At 45.1% G+C, this 16807-nt stretch overlaps 1 protein-coding gene across 4 annotated transcripts in view; it reads left to right on the top strand.

Moving 5' to 3' along the window:
* Positions 1 to 2574: 2574 nt before the first annotated feature.
* The window catches only part of MET (MET proto-oncogene, receptor tyrosine kinase), an 89701-nt gene continuing 75468 nt past the window's right edge, over positions 2575 to 16807 (top strand). The window contains exon 1 of one of the 4 annotated variants that reach the window (XM_042815566.1): positions 2575 to 2775. The gene's annotated coding sequence lies outside the window, so the exon portion shown is untranslated. Of the gene's footprint in view, positions 2776 to 2863; positions 2946 to 3115; positions 3179 to 3235; positions 3293 to 16807 lie in introns of those variants that run through there. The other 3 variants (XM_042815563.1, XM_042815564.1, XM_042815565.1) reach the window with 3 other exon arrangements.

Raw genomic sequence — 16807 nt, 5'->3', positions numbered from 1 at the left:
ACCTAAGGCTCATTTTTGCACCTTGAAGGGTGCTGCTGCAGGAGGCTGCCTGATACCCACCACTCAGCTCAGCTCTAGTGATTTTCTCCCATATTCTTAAGCTTTAAATTGATTCATTCCCACTGTCGTGCTCCTGGTGAAATCATTTACCCATGAGAAAGCCCTGCTAAGTTAGAAGTCTCTGGAGTCTCACAATGACATTTACATTTTATATTCGCTTCCAGAGGTGTGAGTGATGGCAGCAGAGGGCAAAGACTGAACATGCTGATAGTGCTGTATAGATGTGGTGCCATATAGCGTGATTTGGTTCTACATAAATGCATTTTTTTAATAAATGATTGGTTTAAAAAAGGGGGATAAGTCCAGATTCAGAGAGACAGTCAAATATCTTGTCCTTATTTAAATTAAATAAAAATTGAGTACCAAGGTGAGTCTGGATGTTATACTCCATCTTACCACCTGCTCTTAAGATAACCAAATCTTAAGCTCTGAGTAAGATATTCGGTCATAATCAGACCTGCTGGACTGAATCTGTCCTCTTATTAAGTTCCTGGTGTACTATTGCTAATGCACTGAAGTATAAATTGCACTGTTTTCTCCTTCCTCCTTGCATCTGAGAGATCATGTAAGCATAGCCTTACAATTCATGTCTCTAACTGTATGTCTCTTTTGTTGGACAAGTTGTTGTACTCCTCAGCTCCCTATCTCTAATCACATGAGCAGCATGTGCCCAGACTCCCACGGGTGAGCTCTGGCTCTCTGCTGAACACATCACGTCGGCTGATGCTCCTTTACACTTTTGAATTGCTTTCTTCCAGTGCCATCATCTTTCTGAACTGTGCCACAACTGCTACTTCTGCCAGCATTCTTAGTAGTGTGCAGATGACCAGTCCTTAGAGACAGGCATGAGGAAAAGTTGTGGTGAAAGCACAGTGGTGAATAGGGAAGTAGCAGAGTGACTGCTTCACCTGAGCCTTGAAGATGCCTCGAGCCTCCAAGAAACTGCTCATGGTGCATACATACCACTGCAGGAATAGTAAAGGGAGGATTATCAGAGCCCTGCTGCAGTGTGGCTCTCTCATGCAGCGAAGCTAAAATAACATGGCACAAGCATGGTCAGAATGGAAAGGAAACATCTGTTTCTCCCTTGTACATGAGTGACAATCCATTTGTTAGCTGCAGAATAACACTGGCTGTCCCACTGGTAAGGGCTGGGCGCTGGCTGCCCAGCCCAGGCAGGTGTGTCAGTGCTGGGAGCAGAGGGGCTGTCCTTGTGGGGTGGACACCAGGCAGAGAGCTGTTTCTTTACCCCATTCTTTCAAAAGCAAGACGAGGGATTCATCCAAATTTGGTGTAACACTATGGATGCACACTAACGACTTGATCAGGAATCAAAACCCAGTGAGCAGTACTATGCAGCCGTGCATTTCCCACCACGGGCTGACATTCTGCTTCTCAGCCTTCCTTCTCTGACTACTGTTGAGTATTAATGGAAGTAAAGGTCACCAAAGCATGGACAGGTTCCCAGTGCCTCCAAACAACAGGATGGCATCGCTGGGAACATTGCCTCACTGGTTACTTGTTAGCAATTTCAGCTCTCAGGGCATCGAAGAGACAGGCTTTGTTTTCTCTGGGTGTAGCTTTTCTGTGTTGCTAACTCACAGTGGACAAGAAGACAGGAAGCACATCCCTCCTGTTAGGCACTGCACCACTTTTATTGCCACGTGCTCTTTTTGCTATCTGTTGTCAGTAACAGATACTGAGCAGGAAGGATTTCACAACTTAAACATGTAAAAGGTTACACACTGTCTCAATTACATGTTTGCCTTTGCAGATAAGTTTAGTATAAATTAGTTATAAATTAGTTTATAGCTTCGTTCCACATCTTTATCACCATTGCCAAAAGCTCATAGGAAAAGGAGACAGACAAACTGCGAGTGCTGCTGCAGCAGATTGGTGGCAGGGTGGCTCGCTGCTGCTGAAAGCACCGTGCTGATGTGCAGCTCTGTGCACACACACGTCACACGGACAGCCTGGGCCTACAGCAAACACATGCGATGCTTTATTTGATTTCCCTTTCACAACATTTTGAAGGAAGGGCTGACATTTTTCCCATGGTTAATCATGGAACTGGGCACCGCTTCGTGCAGTTCCTCTCACTTTACTCATCCAAAACATTCAACGGTCCAAACGGTGTGATTAAGGGAAGGAGAAACGGGGCCAAAAAAGGAAACATGAGGAATGAAAATAGATGTCTCCAATAACTTCTATCAGAACATGAAGCCCTTTGCTAAAAATCTGCTTTAAATCAGGAGCTGCTGAAACCCATCAGCCCGGGGAGATGGCTCTTGAGTGAGGGCCAGGCTGTTGGCCTCTCTCCATGTCTCAGTTTCTCAGCACCTGTGGGAGACACCTCGTGGGCATGGAGGGAGAGCCCCAGCGCCGGGCTCGGAGCCTGGGGGATGACGTGAGGAGGCAGCTCGGTGCTGCGCGCTTGTGCGCAGTGAGGCCAGTTACACCGAGAGGCAGCTCGACAGCCTCTCGGGCGTTGACGCCACGACGCGGTCGGTGGGGGCTCAGCTCTTTTGCCGCCGTGCGGGGCCGGGACAAGGAGCGCAGGTGCCTCGGCCTTCCCTCCCTCCCTCTTGCGTGCGATTTTCTCATCCCTCGGACGTAGTCCCCGTCCCCGCAGGGAAAGGAACGGGGAGCGCCATCCACACGTGCGGGAGCCCTTTCCCTCCTTCCCCCCCGCCGACAGCCGAGCCGCGCGCCGCGGTGAGTCACCGGCAGGTCAGCCCCGCGCCTAGGGGAGGAGAGACCGAGGGGACCGCCGCCGTACCGCTGGGAGCCGCCACCAGCGCGCCGGAGGCGCCGGAGGGAAGAGCCGCCCCGCAGCTCAGGTGCCGCCGGGAGGCCCTCGCCCGCAGCACCGCACCGCAGCCCAGGTAGGGCGGCAGCACGGGCAGCGGGGCTGGAGAGGGAGCTCAGAGAGGAACGAAGGAAGGGGGCAGTCCCGGGGCGCGTAGGTGTGCCGGGCTGCGCCCCGCCCCGCCCCACCCGGCCGGGCTGGGCCGGGCCGAGCGCCGGAACGGGGAGCGGGAGCGGTTGCCCGCCCGCCTGCCGTAGCGCTCGCCCCTCCGGCGGCGGTGCCGACCGCAGTGTTGCTCCGGCCGCCGCGGTAAGCGCGGGGAGAGCCGGGGGGACCGGGAGCGGGGTGAGGTGGGGGAGAACGGGAGCCCCGCGAGGAACTCGGCGCTCCCCGGGGTACGGAGCTCCGCGCCGGGCGGGGCAGGTGAGTGGGGTCGGGACGGCTCTGCCGGTGCCCCTTCCCAGCCCGGGGGCGCGGGGTGTGACGGCGGCGCAGCCGGCGGGGCTCCGCGTGCGGTGAACGCGCCGGTGCGAGCCGCTGGGGATCCCCGAGTTGTGCGGTTGTACTTCGCGGTTCTTCGGCTTTTGCGGTCTTTCTCGCGGAGGAATTGCTTCGGTTTTATTTATTTATTTTGAAAAGCGGGATTTGCTGAAAACGGTCAATAACTCGCGGCGTACGATAGCGTCCCCGCGCTGCTTCCGTGCCGGCATTGAATGAGATGGTCGCTGGCTTGAAAAGTGCCGCATACACTCCTCGGGAGCTGCAAGTTGCACGCGTGCATCTTAGACCGGGGGACTGCTAACCGAGGAGCGGTGGTGTTGAACAAACCGCGTGTGTGTAACCTGCAGGAGGCTCCTCCGGCTGCGGCGCCTGCTCTTCCCAAAGAACCTGTGCGCGTGTGGTGCTTCGTCTGCCTCATCCCGAAAGCGCTTTTTGCGTTGTCCACCAGCGAGTTCCTATCTTAGTTTTTGAAACGTGAGCAGTTTGTGCTCGTAGCCGGGCAAGGGAATGCGTCTCCCACGTCTCGCTAAGAGCCGGCTCGATGTTTACAGATCGCGGGCTGCAGAGCAAAAAGGCTCTGCCTTTGGCAGGAGCTGCGTGTGGAAAACAAAGTAACTTGGAGAGTGACTGTATCGTTTGTTCTTTGTGTGCCCTGCTGCCTTCAGAGCTGCGTGCTTCCTTCTCTGCCTGTCTCCTAAAGCAAACTGAATCACTGGGGGAAAGGAATACTCTGTAGAACACTCATCTCCCTATTTACAGCACATAAAATCAGTGTCCTACCCTTTCTGTTCAGGAGGGGATTGTCTGTTATCCTGTAGGGCTCTTTTTCCTTTCCATGTTTCCTTTCCCCAAAGGATGAGCACTGTGCAGCAAGCAGCAGCTTACCTGTAAGCCAGGTTGCACGTGCTGGGCTGGAGGGGGCTCCTGGTGCGGCTGGGGGGCAGCAGTGCAACCTGATGGATGGAGAGCGCTGATTCGGGGTGGGCAGCCACAGCCTGAACTCAGCTGGGGCTCAGGGAACAGCTCACAAACACAAAATCAAGCAGACCATGTCGTCCTGCTAGATGTGCCTTTCCCATGCTGATTTTCCTGTACCTGTAGCTCTCTGGTACCTTAGATGTTGGCCTGTAGCTTCCTCCCACTGACCCAATGCAGTGAAGAGAGCAGCCCGTCTTCTGTGATCCACAAGTGACTGCGCTGTACTTTCCAGCTTCAAGGGGAAATATGAAGCCTTGCGCCTCCCAGAGCTGGCTTGCAGGACCCCAGTGAGCAGCTCACACATTGGCTGTTTGCATAGCCACCATGAGCACCCATTGCTGGCCACACACGGGGCTGGGCTGGGGGAGAGTCCAAACCTCCCATGGCTGTTCATGTTCCATGGTGCTGGTGTGTCCAGACTTTGTTCCCTGCAGAGAGAAAACGAGGGGACAGGCTGCATCTCCATGTATGCTTGTGCAGTGTGTAGCAGAGGGGAAATCCTGCTCAGGCTCTCTCTGCTTAGCAAAAGCATGCATCGTTTCTTGATTGGGAGAGCAGCAGTGTCCTCTGAAACAACCTGGGCAGAAAGGTGATACCCAGAAGGGAGCTACAAAGGAGGTGCTAAGAAGAGTGCTGCTGTGCGATGCTTCAAACGAACCTTCCTGAGATTATGGTTTGCAACCACACCTTGGTGGCTGGTTCCTGTGAAACCCTTGTGCCCAGGCTTCCCACCCCCACCTCCCCACCTCTGCCTCTGAGCTGCACTCCCAGCAGTGGAGCCATCAACCTGTACATCTTGTCTGCTGTGGCCACAGCCCATGATTGCCTCCCACATGCAGGTTTGCAGCCCATCGTTAAACCCAGACAACTCACCACTAGTGGTCACACCACAGCAGCTCCAATGCAGCCCCATGTGGCATGCCACTGCTGCGACCAGGACCATGGCCCTGTGGGAGTACCCAAGTGGTGTTTCCCTGTGTGGTTTGCCTGACCCCAATGGAACCACCACACCAGGAAGGTTTCTGTTGTTCCCTCTTGTAAAATTGTGTTTTTCTTGGCAATGGTTTTAACGAATCTCTATCTCCTACATGCTGAGTGATGCCAGCATGTTACCAGAAGCCATTTTTAAATCAGTTTCCTTACCCAGGGGAAATGCAGTATAGACAGGGCCTTCAGGAAGCGAATAATTAGGTGACCTTTTCCCCCCCAGAATATCAGGTCTGTTTTATGTAGAGCTGTTTGAAGTCACACAAATTCTCATTACTCTCCAAATCTCTAACCTTGCCTTGTTTAAGGTACCTTTTAGGAAATCAAATCAGTGTTTCAATCTAATTTCTGAAGGCATTCAAACACGTGGTATGTGTGCTAACTTGTTTCCTCCAGCATTAAAAAAAATCTAGCAAATTGCCAAGCTATTTGCCTTCAGGAAAGCTATGATGTTGTACAAGAAGATAAAGTACTTTTTCCTCCAATTTCAAGCAGTAAAAAAAAACAAAAGGAAAGGCAAAGTTATCAGACTACCTTGGCCTGGGATAGAACTCCTTTGAAGGCAACAGCACCAGCAAGTAGATGGACACCTGGAAATGGAAGCTTTTTGATCTGTTTTGGAACTTTTAAAATTGTTCTGCAATCCCTTTCTATCACTGAATGGTGACCCCTGCCTCAATCAATCTTTCTTTGAATTGTCTGCGATTGAGGACACTGAATATCAGAGTGGGAAATGGGAGCAGAGGGAAAGGTCGGGAGGGTTTGTAGCAAGGCTGATGTCAGTGGAGGCAGAAAGTGAAGGCAGCGGCTGCATGCATGTGCGTATCAGGACTTTTCATTTGTCAAGCAGGTGTCAGCAGTAGGAAATGTTCTCTAATGCTCAAAATACTTAAGCAGGATTCTTTCCTGCGCATCCTGCCACTCTGTGCTACCCCTTCTGCTCGTCCCAACAAAATTAACACGGTATTGCCCTTTTGTGTGGAAGCTGGTAGGAAGGGTCTTATTGAAATACGTGATCAATTCAGTTGCAAATGGATGAGGAAGGAAAATTGCTTAATGCTTTTGGAAGATTTTCATTTTGCTCAAGTGTTTGCACCATGGCCATCGCCACGGCATTTGATAGCTATCCATTTTGTTGTGTGCGGTGCAGCTTTAACCTCTGTTTGAGGGGTCACATCAGCCTATCTTTTTTCCTGTAGTCACAGAGAAATAACAATCCCTATGTAAGTTGCTTTTCTTTTCTGCAGCTCCTTCGTTTTAACGTTTATCCAACCAAAAAGTATTGAAATCTTGACAGGCACTGGTATGATTTCTGAGAAGGATCAGTGACCTAGCTTGACAAATATAAAAAATCAGCAGTGTAACTAAATAGGTGACTTTTATTGAAATTCATTCTTTGTCATGGAGCTACTTTCTTTCAAAAACATTGAGAATAGCAAGGGATTGTGGATTCAATTTGATTAAATCTACGGTTGTTATCATTTCCCTTCTGCAAACTGATTCCCTCCCACCTACCTCTCAGCCCGATGTGCTTATTGATTAACAGCCCTGCCTTGGCTCCACATGTGATGTCTGTGTGCTTGTGCCTCCCATGCAAGTTGTGACAGGCTCTGAACCCTGTGAACTGACTATGCTCATGAGCTATTGGAATTGGAAGGTTACTTAGCAATTGTTTTACGCTATATGATGACACATCTTTGAACCCCATTGTATGAAGGAAAAATACCTTCTGACTGGAGAGAGATTTCCTGTTTATGTGTGTGTTTGCTGGAATTAAAGCTTCCCCTGTGTGTTGGCAGAGTATTTTTTGTAATCCAAAATGGCAACACGGCAAGTCACCTACAGAGTTTATTTTTTGGACAGGATACAGGTCTTTTATTTTACAAAATAGAGTTATGATGAAGCATAGGGGCCTCTCAATTACAATTCAACAAACAGGCTCGATTAATTGAGGTTCCACAGTTATAAAGACAGATAGATTTAGGCAACAAGTAATTAACTTTTATTGACATTTTTATGCAATGTAAATTGTTCGCTTCCCACGTGGGAAGGTTTTTTTTCAGGCAGATGTTCTTTCAGCATAAGGATATGATATTAGCCAAATACATGTTCTGTGAAATGGTTAGAATCATAGTTTTGATTGTGACCAAAGGGAGTCCTTTAAGATCTTCTAGTATAGAGCAAAAAGTGACCCAGTTGCTGGTGTCCAAGCAAAGGCCAGTCTGCAGGAGGGCTGCATGCAGTACTTGAGTCTTCCAGCTGTGTGGACATGGAGCTGACCGGAAAACAAACCCTATGTGATGCTCCTGTCCCACGTACGTTGGCATTACAGCAGGCCTCAACACCCTGCATGCCGAAGTCAGACCTCCTTGAGGGAGGAGAGCTGCTTCCATAAGACTCAAACCAGGCATTTTGCTTCTAACAGTAACAAGACTGGACCACCCTGAACTTCAGCAGTAAAGTTATCATTATTTATTAAATAGTCTTTTAAGGTTTCTGGTTTGCTTCAACTGATGCTCATTTTAAACAACTGTCTGGGACTGGGAGAAACCTGAACTAATGTGCTGATTACGCGGAGTGTTCCTAAGGGCCGAGAGCTGTGTAGCCTCTAGTGTGGGATGTTCCGGGCCTAGCAGTGCTGCCCATGCCCTCACATGGCAGAACACCTTCCCTGGCGGAATTCCATCCCTTCCACCTCTGCCCCAGGCCTCAGAGCCACAGAACGTGTAGGTCTCCAGCATCTTGCTTTTTCGGGCGGTGCCAGTTGCAGGGTTCTGTGAGCGAGGCCCCACAGCTGTCAGTGTGTGCTGTGCTACTGATTGTGGGTTCCATGTTTGCTGCGTGTTGGGTGTGTTTGCACAGTATTTGAAAGCAGATTTCCTCTCCTTCAGTGTAGAGGATGGAGGTATCTTTCACCATATGAAATTCCTTCAGCTAATATTTGTACAAATTGATAATTCCTGCAGGAATTATTCATTCTATTTCCAGAAAATCTAGATTGATATCTTTTCTGAACATGTCTAATTGTGCAGTTGAAAATACTTGCTGGCTACACTTAGAATTCCAAACTTACTTATTTCTCCTTTACTTTACAATGTGTGTCCTTTTTTCTTTTTCTTGTAATTTTTTTTAAGCTTGTTTGAACTGTATGTCGAACTTCTCCTTTAATTTATACTTTATTCCACATTAAAGGCATTTTAACTATGATTTCAACCTTAATATACATCTGTAGTACCCTGTGAATGCCTGGTTGCATACATTTTTTTTTTTACTACTCTGTTGCTACATTTATTCAGAGATTAGGCTTTGCTTCCCCCGCCACAAGCACCCTCCTTGGATGATCTTATGGAGATAAAGTTAGCAGCTTTATGAGTGACCTCAGGCTTGAAGAAAATCCCTGAATCTGTGGGCTCTCCAGCAATACATGACAAGAAGACAACATGGTTTGCTCTGCAAAACTGAAGTAACTTCACAAGTTCATCTTTTCAGATACATGCTAGCATAACTAAGGCTTGGATTTCTATCTTCAAGCTTCTTACATAGTTAAAATTGTATTAGGGAATTGTATACCCTTTCACATGTTACTATATCTGCAATCATTTTATTATGTCATTTTCTTGTGTGTCTAGATGACATGTCTTCTCATCGGAAAATAACAGCTTCTGTTAGCAACAGAAAAAAAGGGAGGCAGTTTTGCTGAAGACAATGAATGGTGTTGGTAGTTGAATTCATGTCAAAAGTAGGTTAATTCCTCTTTCCTAATGTCATTGAAAATGTTAAATGAATTACTGGAGTTATATTCAGTTTTCCTGTTTACTTCTGTAAAGTAGATACTAATTTTAAGTATCGTATATTACTGTCTTTCAAAATGTTTGGTTGAAGTCTTTAGGATTATTGCTTTTGTTCTTTAGATTATGGACTAATATTTTTCTTAGCAAAAAATACACCATTCTTACAAATTCCCAAAGTCACAGCAAAATAAATAAATAAATAAATCACAACATTAATAATGCTTTAAAAAATAGGTAGAATGCAAATGGTATGGAACTCCATTGAAGCACTGAGCCAGTGCAGAGCTCACTGTGATTAAGCTCATCTGCATCAGAAAATATAATTCAGATTCCACCCTAAAAAATGTGCTTAGCATCCATACAAATCGGTGGAAGATACTGTTTGTTCGAGGCTGCAATTTAGCCCACAGTAGCTGATAAAAATTTTTATCTTAACTGTTGTTTTACCCCTGTGATGAAGGGATGCTTTGGCACACATGTTGCTGTTGCCTTCCTGTATGTGTTCAAGGACTGTGTTGTCTGATAAGAGTTTTATCCTTGTTTGTGTCTGTAGGGCTTCCAGATGACGAATCAGGTTGTTCCCCTAGGTTAAACTCAGGGTGTCACAGAAGCTATGAAAGTGCTGAGAACAGGCTAGAAGACCCACATTTGGTCTGGGACTTCACTTCTATGCGTTGCTTTGTTTTCACTGTTTCTTAGTATTTAGAGCTTATTAAGCATATGTGTTTAGATCTGAAATTGCCAAAAGTCTGCTTTTGCTGATATTGGAAACACTGCCCTTACAAATTCACCAGAGAATGTGGCACAGCAGCAACGTTTCACAGTGCCCTTTTGCCTTCTCAGAGGATTAAATAGTTCCTTGCCTGGGGACGTCCTCTTCTGTGACATTCTCCAGGTCCCGCCGAGTCTGCAGCTTGGCTCATCAGACGGATTTCCACAATAAGAAAATCCACTGAATCTACTCAATGTAGGAACCTTACTGCAAGTTTTTAAACCATCCTATAAAATTTAATACTGATTCTCTTTTACCTTTAGGATTGCACGATGTTAAAAACTCTATTACCCTTTATGTTCTTTTAAAACCCATAGAATCCAGCTACTCATTGATAAGATATTCCTTTGGATTTTGTCTGTATTGTCTTGATCTTGTGTATACGAGAGAGATGGATGGCAAGGCATATTTGTTTGTGAGAAGGGGATGTTTCCCTCCCTCTTCTGCTTAAATTCAGGAAAACCTGCCCAACCATAGCCGTTGTTTTCCTGGGTGACTCTGGAAGCCAGTGCAACAGGAGGAGCTCTGAAAGCAGAGCAGAGTAACAGAAATTGGGAGAGCAGAGAGCCAGGCAAAAAGTATGTGAAGTGTGCTACTGCATGAAGAAAAACAAAAATTTAAAAAAATAATAATAATAATTAAAAAAATTACAGGTGATGTTCTAATTGCAGAAAATGATTCCTGTTTTTCCTGAGGGCTAAAAAAAGGAGAACACTGTACACAGTTGTTATCAGTCAGAAGGACTGTTTGCCATTTCCCTGGAGTTTTATTTCATTCCGAAAACACATTTACAAAAATAAGCACATGTTTGTTCTTCCCTAGATGTAAACTGCCACGATAAAATCAGCTTTCGGGTAGCTCAGAGATGTCTTTGCTGCTTCCTGAAAATTATTACATGTTTTTTCATTTGTTTTTCGCATTGAGCGGTTTTCATACAACATGCTTTGAAATAACTTCTTTAATGCAAATAATACCACAGTTCTCTCATAAGCCAACCACAATCTGGGCCAAACTCTGCCTGCAGATAAGCATGCATGGCTTATAAGGTTCCCCTGACTTTATTAGGAGTGCTTCTTGCTTATCTGAGAGTATTAGCCTAAAATCCCTTCAGGGCACACAAAAAAAGGTAACAAACAGTGAATTGTTTTCACAGTACAAAAAGCCTTTCAGGAAGCAGCACTGAGCAATACGAGATGGTAGAAAATAACAGCATCCGTTTCCCTGTTGGAGAGTTGGTGTATCTTCTATGGTCTTTGGAGGTGAATCTGAAGATAGGTTATTTAATGAGACCTCTATTGCACGCTATTAATAGGGCTAAAAACCCACTGTTGGACTGGGCATTGTTTACTGGGATTTTAAAGACTTATGAAAAGATAATGCCCGTGTCCATTAGTTCCTTGGAAATGCTGTGTAGGTTAATTCAGTATTTCTTCAAAGCATAATGATTTTCTTCATTAACAATATATAAGATTTTTAAAGATTTCTCTTCTGCGCCTATCACCCCTGTTAAGTTATGCCTTCTGCATCTCAGTGCTTATTCTGTGTCATCTATTTCTCATTTTAAATGAGATAATATTGAGATTCTGTCATGTCAACAGATCTTCTGCCTTTCAGGCTCCTTTAAGCACACTGTTTTCTAGTCCTTACTCTAGCTAAACCATTACAGGAATCGATGAGAATATTGTTTGCATAAAGACTATGTGGAGTCCAGTCTTGGGAAAGGTGGCAGCTTCACAGTAAAGGAATGTAACATAGCCAGACTTCAAACTTCAGGCCTGAAATGAGGGTTTTGTGCAAAAATCCAGGTGCATAACGACTTAGATTTGCCCTACTATCAGTCCCAGCAGCTGTATCCTGTTCAAATTTCAACTGCTTGGGTGAGTAATTATTAATCACGAGTAGTCTGGTATTTACACGGATCTAAATAAGCACTATAAAGTAATTTGAATATTTTAACAGGAACAGGGATGTAAAAGTATGATCTTGTTATGGCATTGGCCTTTGTTGAGTGCCTGAAGTATTGAACTTGGTGTAGCAGCTGCTTAAACAAACCTCATGCTCAAGAGTGATTGCTGCATTATAAAGTCCAAGATTAAAAATGTGCATTAACTGACACTTCCAATTTTACCACTGCCATTTTATTTTCTTTTTGGATAAGCAGATCGAGCTTAAAGTTATGGGAAAGATCCATGGAGGTTACTTTGGAATCTTAAATGACGTTTAGATTGAGTTCAGGGCACAAGTCCAAGGAAGGCATCCAAAAACCCAATGCTGCGTAGCCACAAAGCCCTCAGGTGCTTAGATTAGCTGGTGTCTGCACTTGGTTCTGAATGTTCCCTGGATCTCACCTGAGCTTAAGTTCCACAGGAGGAGTAACCATGTGGAACAGCCAGATGCCCTGGGCAGGTTGCAGCTCCTGGCTGAGCTTGCATAAAGTCACGAGACAAGACAGGGTGCAGACAGGTCCTGCTGCTGACAGCATCCAATCCCACACAGTAGTGACCCTTCTCCCTTCTTCATAGCCTGCTGGACTGCTTTTAAACTGCACCCTTTGCTAAGGAGGATTCACAGCCATACAGCTGTTTGATTATCCCACTGCCTACATCTTCAGAACAGGAGGAGAGGAGCAGCGGTGGCTTCCCAGCCAGCACCTGGCACCAGCACCGCTTCTTGTGGCAAAAGAACAGGAGAGGGAAGGCAGTGGGGGGAAAGCCATGGCCTGGTCAAGGTTTAGGCCTTTGGCCAGCTTATTTGTGAGGGAATGAAGGTGGTGGCTCTAAATCAGGCCACTTGTGGAAAGCACTGTCCTGCAGCACTACTGCCAGCTCTGTCCCAGGCCCAGTGCTGTTGTCAGCCTGCCACCAAGTCCTTCATGTCTAGGAGGCATTGAGCAGCAATGAGCTCACTTATCCTTTTGTCTCCCTTGTGAGAAAGGTAAATACTTCCTGGAGATTGGAAATAGGCTCTTTTCTTATCTTGCAAGCTCCTGGACTCTGGCTCCAGCTTTCCAGAAGAGCCACTCTGGGGTCCAAGCAAGATGCCTGAGTGATTCTGAGACCTGTGAGCATGCCCTGTTAAATGAGAAGCCCTGGCAGCAGTGCCAGTGCATGTAAGCTCTTCAGCTGTCCCCGAGATGAGGAGAGGGAGAAGCATCAAGAAAATTCATTTAGTTAAAAAAAAAAAAAAAAAAAAAAAAGGCACGAAAAACAACAACGAAAAACCCCATTAGCTTGAAAAAAATCAACCATCAGTTGATTTGACCAGCAGTCTTCAAACCACTGAGCTTTTCAGCATCTTCTGAAGGTCAGCATGATATTTCAGAATGAAAGCTGGGGCAGAGAAACCCTTACTGAGGGAGATCGGCCAAAAAAGAAGCTGAGGCTGCTCCAGATCAGGCACTCTGCTGATTACAGCTGTGACACCATTGCCTCTAGTGAGAGCCAGGGTGTCAGATAGGCTGGTTCCAGACCATTTTGGGATTTATGAATACCAGTACAGTGAAGTCCTTGGAAGCAGATCATGAATCACAGGTTCACAGCAAGGCAGCAGTATAGCCAATGAGCCATCATTAACTTAGTTTCTAAACTGAGTGAAAGTAGGGCATCAGTTAAAGTGCATTGCAATAACATAATCTTGCAGTGACGAGAGCGAGGTCAGCATTAAAAAGAAAAGGTCATAACCTCCTAACCAAACACAGATGTGAAGTGAATGCTATCCTTGACATTGCTGTTTGATTATCAGAAAACTGCATGAAGCTAGGTGTACAATCAACTTATTAACATGACTGTCGGATACAGGATGTATTCTGCTAAGCTGGTAGCTCATTGTTTCCACTAGCTGTTTACAAACACAGACAATTCAGCTTGGTCTGTGGGGTTAGCACCACATTTTTTACATCGGGCAGAGTATTAATCTAGTGTTAGACAGATGCAGTTTGTGTTTGGCAGGGCTAGTTATCTCTGATAAGTTAAATGATTGTGATTTAACTGTGGTGGAGGAGCCAGACTGGACATGGAAGGTGTGCAGTCTGCTTTCCAGCACTATGCTAAATATAATACATGTGGGCAAACCACAATATCAGCACAATAGGCTGTGCCAGGCCAGCTTGGCTCTGCAGCCTCTCAAAAGCTCCAAGATGCAAGGAGTGGCCTTGGGGGCAAACTGAAACTCTCTGTGCAGTACTCCAGAAATCATGCCTTTTCCAGATGTCTATTGCCTGAACAACCCAAGCCTCAGCAGAGGGGAGCTGAGTGACCCATTTCAGCCCTTGTGTGAGCTCTCTGAACCTCGGGGCTGAACTCATCCTGAAGATTGCTGATCTCACAGGGACCCACCACGATCTTTGACCACAACACCTTAGCTTGATGAGATACGTATCAAGTAGGGTGTCAGCAACCTATTGGAAATCCTTGACCCTGGGTATTTGTCACTAACTTGCCCTGTGGCCCTCAGAGACACATTGACAGAGGAGGGTGAAGCCATGGCACCCAGCAGCATGTTTTATGTGTGCTGCAGAGCAGAAAAGCTGCTACCTGACACTCTTCTGTCAGCTCTCTCTTTCACACACACACACAGGAATTGAAGGACCTGTTGGGGTTTTGCTGCTATTATTACTATACTTAAATATTTACTATGACATTAAAAAGAAGCTTGATGATATGATGAACAAGTAAATATTTTGGTACAGATTTCATGTCCTATACTTTGCCATCCCTATCTAATGGTGCAAATAAATTTTATTATTATTTCTTTAAAGAAGATTAATGTTTGGCTATGGAGAGGTATCGTCTCAGGGACACATTAAAGCCATTAGCACCAAATAACAATTAAACTGCAGGAAATGCACTGCGTCGAGATCGTTTATAATTGCTGCTGGAACATTTAGATCAAGTCTGTATGCTGTCTTGGCTACTCATTGCTATCTGCCTTTTAATCTTTCTCATTTTATGACCCAGGCAATTCCTTTAATTATCACAGTGTGGAGGGCTGTTAGTTTTTACTACAAGATAGGAAAGGCTTCCAAAATTTGTTCTGCATTTCAAAACATGAATTCAGGTAAATAGATGATATAACCATAAAGCACAAAATCTAAGTAAGTGCTCAGAGGGTAGTCAAGGGAATGGAGCTAAAAGTGCTTACAGCCAGACTTGCCAAGTTGGCTCTTTAAGAAAGGACAAGCCACATTCCAAGAAAATTCCACTGTCCCTATTCTTTGCAGACAGCCACAAAATGCTTAGACTAATGCTAAAATGTTGATCAATAGGATCAGCTCAGAAAAACTGCTTCTTCCTACTCTAAGGTGTTATGTTTTTATACTGACCAGTAAGGTACTTGCATCTTTAACTGAGGTTGTTTGACACCCTCAATCAGCCAGTGTACATAGAATCATCTAGTTTCAACCCTCTTGGTATGTGCAGGGTCACCAACCACTAGACCAGGCTGCCCAGAGTCACATCCAGCCTGGCCTTGAATGCTTTCAAGTTATACCTCAAGTTTCCCATTTAAATGTTACATGTTTAAATATTTCCCGAGCTGCAGAATATCAGCATGGGCATCTGTATTTCTCTCAGCTGGCTAAAGTCAGTAGAGCAGTTGTTCTGTTTATGCAGTAAAATACATTGAGATGCGTTAGCTTGTCCAAATGAAAGAAAATTTGAGAGTGAAAGCCAAATATCTCCATATTCACTCAACTGAAACAGACAGCAACTCTGCTATGGGTTATCGGCTGTGACGTGTAAAATAACAAGTATTACGTGTTATCCTGCCCCCCTACAAATCTCCTTCTCTACTTGGACTAAACGTTTAGACTAAGATGTTCACACAAGGGTTACCAGACAACTAGTTGATGCAGATGCAGAGTTTAGGTCTGTGTTAGCATTGAATTTCTATTACTACTGATAACAGCGGTCAAGAGCCATGGTACCACCCCAAGTATTTTGTTAATGAAGATCTACATTTTCTGACTTGCATCGAGATGAACGGAGCAGATCAATAATGCTGTGTTGTGCAGACTCTAATTTCTGTTTTCCCACTATTGCCAAACAATACAATTATTTCAAAGAAGTCCTTCCATCTGTATGCTTCCAGATGTGGAAAACAGTCCTTCTGAACATAAAGATCCCAATCCATCTTGAAATATGTGTGAAAAAGCAATGAAAGATCTATCTTATTCTAGCTGTCTCTGCCTTGTTCTTCAATTGTTCTTTGTATATTTTGAACTTCTTTTTTAGTTCCTCTTTATTGTGAATTTGATTCCTCAGCCCTTAGAATGACTTCCTCACTCGGAAAATTTCACTGAATTATGGCAAATGCTGTATTCCACCTTTTAAAGTAGTCTTCCTGAACAAGGTGTAGCTCTTGTCCACTCACTTGTAATGTATCAGTGAGTGTTTGCTGAGGCTCATTATGAAAGAACCTGCTCATCATATCAAAGGTGGTTAAATAAATCCAGTTGTGCTGCACAAGCAAGATGTGTGCTGGTGTTAGGATGTTAAGATCTGCTGCAAGTTTCAAAGAAAACACCATGCACTTTATTGTACTACAGGATACCTGCAGATAATTAATAATAAGGAGTATAAGAATAACATTTTCTCCATTGCAAAGGATACATTTGGTTTGTTTTTTTTTCTGTTTTGATGCTAGTTAAAACTGTCAGAAAACAAAAATGCTTCTGTTGTAAGCTGCTGTGAAATATAATGGTATGTTGGACCCAGTAATGGACCATGTATGTAAGAGTATATTTTATGTAGGAAGACTTTGGATTTCTCCTTTCTCTCTGAATACTGTAAGAGCTTGCAGATCAGCTGAATGTGCTAATGAAAGCAATTTATTCTGACACACACCACCAAACTGGAAAAGTTTATTTAATAGTAGACCCTCCAGCAATTGCGTAGGCTGTGCCCTGCCCAC

This window comes from Centrocercus urophasianus, unplaced genomic scaffold (genome assembly GCF_019232065.1).
Source record: "Centrocercus urophasianus isolate 14NV4802_14NV808 unplaced genomic scaffold, USGS_Curo_1.0 seq_15, whole genome shotgun sequence".
Lineage (NCBI taxonomy): Eukaryota > Metazoa > Chordata > Aves > Galliformes > Phasianidae > Centrocercus > Centrocercus urophasianus.
This window is presented reverse-complemented; position numbering and strand designations above follow the sequence as displayed.